General features: G+C 34.1%; 1 pseudogene; it reads left to right on the top strand.

Annotated features, from left to right (window-relative positions):
- Positions 1-469: 469 nt before the first annotated feature.
- On the top strand, positions 470-5,023 carry LOC136832856 (uncharacterized; annotated as a pseudogene).
- The last annotated feature ends 1,832 nt before the right edge of the window (positions 5,024-6,855 follow it).

Here is a 6,855-nt window from a genome sequence, read left to right as displayed (position 1 = left end):
TCCATTTTTGGAGTGTGACATCTTAAGAAATATATATTTATTATCTGAACACATTTATCTTTTCATTTCTGATATTATTTATGGCTGTCTGTTGTCTGGTAAAAAAAAAAAAAAAGATTAATGGCGCTTTATGATTGCGTGACTTTAGATCATGAGTATAAATATACTGCACACATCGAGTATAAGTTGAAGAGATTCATAAAGGTGAATAACTCTAAGGTACAGATCATTATATTTCCAAACTTTTCGTCAGCTTCTAGTTGCCCCTTCAAGGAAGAATATCACATTACAAATAAATAAGTATAATAACGAAAGGTAAATATACTGCAAAAGAGGTTAATGTTGCAAAATTGCCCATAAACTACAAACATTTTAGTAGAGAAAATGGTTAGCCTGAGTAGCTTACCTATTCTCAAAAAAGATAATCTTCTTCTTCGTTTTTTTTAACGTGCATTTTTCCCATTATCATATGGGGTAAGCACGATGCCTTCTTTTGAAGGACTTGGATTTGGCGGTGGGGTAGGCTGTAGCCTCGATCGGCTGCCCTGCCTGACATCGCTTAGACCCCGGTTAATGTGTACATGTTACCAAATCCCCAGCTCCCTTTCTCCCAGCAGCGACGACGAGTAGGTTGACAGTTCGAGACGTGTGAGGTGTCTGTTATGTTTTAGAAGGTGTTGGAGTGGCTTTGTTTATGTGTGTATTAGTCTGTAACACCCATTTGCTTTCAGCAAACCTATCCGTTGATTACATACGTAATCCTGGGGTGTCTACACGGATAGCAAAGTGTCCACCTCTCTGACCGGTCGGCTGCGGGGATTGAACCCTCGCCATAGACTTCTATGAAGTCTGAGGCTGCTGCTTCTACCAACCGAGCCATCGAGGCTCCATTCTCAAAAAAGCTAATCTATTCCATAATTCCTCTAATAATTGAGACATCCCAAAATTTACTCTAATTTTCTTCCCATTCCACTTTAAACCTTAGGGATGGCATAGGATTATTCATAGACAGATAAAATTCGTGAAATTCATTGATTTAATCAATTGACAAGATAAAGAAAAATATAATCAATAAATGTGAACTAAACTAAGGCTTCTTTATATACTTCGGAATACAGAAATTGCTTAAAATTGGTTATAACGAGTCACACAAGTTACAAAAAATTGATTAACGCTCATACCGAATTGTTTGTCAAAATCCTGCAATTTGTTTTGTAAAAAGGTTTTGGGGCTGGTGCAGAAAATCTTTAAATATCAGTCGAGGATATATGAAGCAAAAACACTCGTATTTTACAATTGTATTTTTATTGAAATGAAATCTGATCTTAAAGGCAAGATTACCAGATTAAGCAAAGGAAACAAAAGTGTAGTTTTGAGAAAATATGCTGATTATAAGCAGGTCCTAAATACCTTCAAAGAAAATGTGTGCTCACATTTGTTTTTGGTGGTGCGTTGAAAATAGAGCTTTTAAGGAGAGACACTCAGGGTTAAAACGCTAGGCACGGCTTGGCTAGGCACGACAGGACTGTGGATTTGCCTTGTATGAACTGTGTTGTAAGACGCCTTAAGAAAAATTCGGGTTTAGTTCATTGCTATAATAGCGGCATGTATGCGTAGAGTCTAACTGTGCTGCATATAACACAGGATTATTAACTGTATATTAATTGTCTATTTCATTTTGAAATTCGTATGTTATGTGATTGACATAAGATTGCTTTTCATCAAATGTATAGAAAGAATTTATCGAGAGAAAAATGGAAGTATTTGACATTATAAATAGAGAATAAAAACACTAATATTGAAATAATGATTTTGATTCAGTACTGCTATCAGCTATCGTCGCGTGACGTCACCCTAGCAACTGCACAAGGAAAAGGCTCCAGAAAGCATATTGAAGGGGAAATAGGTCTTGCTGCCAGTACAAAATAGTGAACCTTGGAGTCCGCTGAAAGGTTAACCTTACGGTTCATGTAGTTATAATGGAAAATAGGGTAAAACAAAGGATTAAGGTGAACTGACTAATGTTGTGTTATGTAGTATGTGAGGTATTCGCAATTTGTTATGAAATCATGAGTATATGATGAGGTTAAAAACACTCCATTCAGATTATAAAAATGCCTTGTCATGAACAGTCTGCAAGATTTTCCTTGCTGATTATGTGAGAAAAAAGATAACAATTTCTTTGTTCAGTTACTGTCGCTAAGTTATGAAGCGTCATTCTATTATAACTGCTATCAACAGTTTCATGGAATATACAGCTGGCCCTCTAAAAACAAAAAAAAAAAATTGGCAAGATTATAAAAACACGTCTTGTAACCAGAATTTGTTAATGGAAATTCATATATATATATATATATATATATATATATATATATATATATATATATATATATATATATATATATATGTGTGTGTGTGTGTGTACACATACACACACACACACACACACACACATATATATATATATATATATATATATATATATATATATATATATATATATATATATATATATATATATATATATATATATATATATATATATATATATATATATATATATATATATATATATATATATATATATATATATATATATATACCAAAGGGGAATTATGATAGATAAGTGGTTCTTCATCTCATGGGTTCAATCGCTGGGTGGTTTAAGGCGTGCCACTGAAACGTCGTTGGTTCTCATGTCATCAGTTCAAGCCACGTTCAATGACACGCCATAAACCACCTAGCTTTGATAGCTGGGTGGTTTAAGGCGTGTCGCTGAATGTTGTTGTTTCTCGTGTCAGCGGTTCGAGCCCATGAGATGACGAACCACTTATCAATAATCTGGGGAACAATTTAAAAACAATTTTTTGTTGAGTTGGACTTTTGAGCTTATTTAGACTAAAATTGGCATGCTGATTCCAAATCTGTAGTTAGTTTTTTCTAGCACGTCAAGTTTTTTCTAAACAGGTTAGTTGTCGTAAAACTTGCCAGCTGATAACGATTTGACTCATCTAGAGCTATGTGGCAACTTGTTTGTGCAGTCACAATTGAGACAGTGCGCTGAGAGGTGTGTGCAGCTTCCAATCGGTCAGTACTGTCAATATCTGCAAACAGAAAGCTACAGTAGGATAGTAGGAATTAGGAGGATTTGTTATGGCTTTTCTATTAACCCTGTAACAACATACCATTGTAATTTCTATTTCGTTTAATGCTTTTTTTTTAAGCTTGTAACTATTCCAGCCTAGTGTTTTATTTACATAGGTATATATTTCTTTTGTTTCAGATCATGTCTGCCCCTGCTACGTCTCATCGTTAAATGCCTAAACAACCCTAACTCCCTCTGCTATATATGTGGTGGTTTCACCATTCCAAGTCAGAGGGCAAACATCAGCGTATTTGTCAAACAAGCATATTTCGCATATTTTAAAGTGAAACTCGGTGATCAAGAAAAGCCACGGGCCCCTCACTGTGTGCAAGCAGTGTGTCGAGAGTTTATAGATGTGGACCAAAGGAACACGTGAACAGATGCCATTTGGTATCCCCATGGTTTGGCGAGAGCAAAAAGACCATTCCACAGACTGTTACTGTTGTTCAGTGAAAACATCAGGATTTAACAAGAAAAATAAAAGTAAAATAGAATATCCTAATATACCGTCAGTTATAAGACCAATGCCTCATTCAGCTGAAATTCCAGTGCCAGTTTTCGAACAACTACCTCCTCTAGAGGATCTGAGTGATGTTGAAGAACGCAGTGACACCAATGATGCAGATTTTGACATTCACGAGAATCCAGTTCGTAGGGGATTTGATCAGCACGAGTTGAATGATTTAGCACGTGATTTGGGCCTATCAAAAAAAGCTTCAGAAATACTAGCATCAAGACTGAAGGAGAAAAACCTACTTGAACAAGGGGTGAAGGTATACTTTTGAACCAGAGAAAGTACATTTCTGCAGTACTTTCGAAGTGACAGCGGTTTTGTGTTTTGCCATAACATTCCTGGTTTACTGAAGGAATTAGGGCTTTCAAACTACAATCCAAATGAATGGCGATGTATATTGATAGCTCAAAGCGGAGCTTGAAGTGTGTCCTTCTACGCAATGGCAATTTGTTTGGCGCAGTCCCTATTGGGCATTCGGTCTGTCTTCATGAAGAATATGGAGATGTAAAGAGAGTTACTGAGTTATTGCAATATGACAAACACAATTGGATCATCTGTGTTGACCTTAAGATGGTGTCATTCCTTCTTGGTCAGCAACGTGGATACACAAAGTATCCCCGCTTTCTCTGTATGTGGGATAGCAGAGCTCGAGAGAAGCATTGGGTTGAGAAGAATTGGCCTCCGACATCTGATATTAAACCCGGAGATCCTAACATTGTACATGAGCCACTTGTTGACAGGAAGAAAATATTATTCCCACCTCTGCACATAAAACTAGGTCTCATGAAACAATTTGTAAAAGCATTGTCAGCTGATGGCGACCGTTTGAAGTACATCATCTTGACGTCTCCTGGACTGTCAATTGAAAAAATCCAGGCCGGTGTGTTTGATGGTCCACGAATTCGACAGCTCATCAAAGATGAACAGCTCATCGGGACTATCTCAGACCTTGAAAAGAATGCTTGGCTACAGACGTCGTCAAGAACTTTCTTGGAATACACGTGCAAGTAATTACACAGAAATTGTTCAGAAACTATTAGAGAGCTACAAAGTGCTTGGTTGCAACATGGGTACTAAATTACATTTTTTGCATTGCCATCTTGCCAACTTTCCGGAAAATCTTGGTGCTGCTAGCGACGAGCAAGGTGAACGATTTCACCAAGATTTGAAGGTTATATGGAAGAACGTTACCAGGGTAGATGGGATGTCCATATGATGGCTGACTATTGTTGGAGCATCAAACGCGATTGTCCTCAAGTTGAACACTCCAGAAAAAGCAACAAGCGTAAATTTTTACCTTAACCTGCACACAATTATAGCCTTATCCTTTGTAAAAACATAATAATGTTAAATAAACATTCTATTCATGCCTATTTCTTTCATTTTTCATTGTATGTTAATATTTGCAACTTTATATAAAACAAGCACTGTAACTGTTATGTACAGTATTTTTCATATTTTTTAAGAAAACGAAAATCCTATAGTTCAAAAACTTGACGTGATAGAGAAAAACTGACATCATTTTTGGATTCAGCCCCCAAAAATTACTTAATAACAACTGTCAGACCTAACTCAACAAAAATTGTGTTCCTCTGTGTTATCATTCCTTTTGGTGTGTGTATATATACTGTATATATATATATATATATATATATATATATATATATATATATATATATATATATATATATATATATATATATATATATATATATAGATATATATATATATATATATATATATATATATATATATATATATATATATATATATATATATATATATATATATACTGGAGCAGAACTGGATATCAAACGGCATTTGTAGCTTAGTGCTGGCGAATAAAAATCAGTGATGGGATAAAAATATATAAATAAATATATATATATATATATATATATATATATATATATATAATATATATATATATATATATATATATATATATATATATATATATATATATATATATATATATATATATATATATATATATATATATATATATATATATGTTTGTATGTACACCATATAGACGTGTGTGTCTGCGTGTATGTGTGCACTAAAATCTAATAGCTCATGTTCAAATACTTTCCAGGTGTTGCAGTTCGTGGTAGACAGGATTGCCTTCATATCCCCTGTATATTGGGAGTTGGTGCCGGATCATCTAGTGACACACGACATGACAGTCGTGTATGAGAATGCTTATTTCGCCTTCAGCATGGCTGCCGTGTCCCCAAAGCCTCACTGGTCTGGCCTCTTTCAGCCTTTTCCACTTGACTTATGGATAAGTGTTCTCATCACTTGCGTTTTTGCAACACTGGCTCTTGCTTTGGTAAGTCATTTTTATTCCTGTCGGGTTATAAGTCATGGCTAGATTAGCGGGATATAAATTGAAATAGTTCTTTTTTTTTAACACTCTCTTTCAGTGGGAAATAGATCACAGGGTAATTGTCCAGAATTCTTGTTGTGCACGAATAGTATGGACACATCAAAGGTGGCTTTCGTTTAGCAGTGACAATGGACAATTAATTATAAAAACACGAGTAATGTTCTATATTGTCTTTAATGTTTCTCATATTTCATTGTTATTTGGCAACAAGAGGGTAGCTTTTTTAGGTGTTATAATTATGTTGCTTCTAGTTATACTTATGTCGCAGTGGCGTATGAGAAAATGCAGAGCCGACGGTTAATAGTGCACCTATTTAGCACTTATTACTAATGCTTTTGCTTATTGAAGATTTGCGACCTACAAAAGATAAAGTTAGAGACGGGTTTTAGCTAAATTCCTGTACATAAAAATATCTAAAGTCAGGCTAAAGGTTAGACTTTCACCTGCCCTGTCAAATAATGAAAATTATATATTCTCTGAAACTTACATGCTATTCCTCGTTTAATTTTTACTGGATATTTCAAATTTCATATTGCGTATGAATTTCATCTTGTCATTTTTAAAATCAATATTTTTTATCTCATCATTTATTCAGAAATTATATTGAGCAAGTATTCAGCATAATTATCATTTAGGTATGATTCAGCTCTACTTCCTCTTTCTGACTTGTTATGTTGTGTGTGGTTGTATATATATATATATATATATATATATATATATATATATATATATATATATATATATATATATATATATATATATATATATATATATATATATATAAAATGAAAGTGAATGTTTTTA

This window comes from Macrobrachium rosenbergii, chromosome 50 (assembly GCF_040412425.1).
Source record: "Macrobrachium rosenbergii isolate ZJJX-2024 chromosome 50, ASM4041242v1, whole genome shotgun sequence".
In the NCBI taxonomy this organism is placed as follows: domain Eukaryota; kingdom Metazoa; phylum Arthropoda; class Malacostraca; order Decapoda; family Palaemonidae; genus Macrobrachium; species Macrobrachium rosenbergii.
Note: the sequence above shows the minus strand (reverse complement) of the source record. Positions and strands in the feature narration are given on the sequence as shown.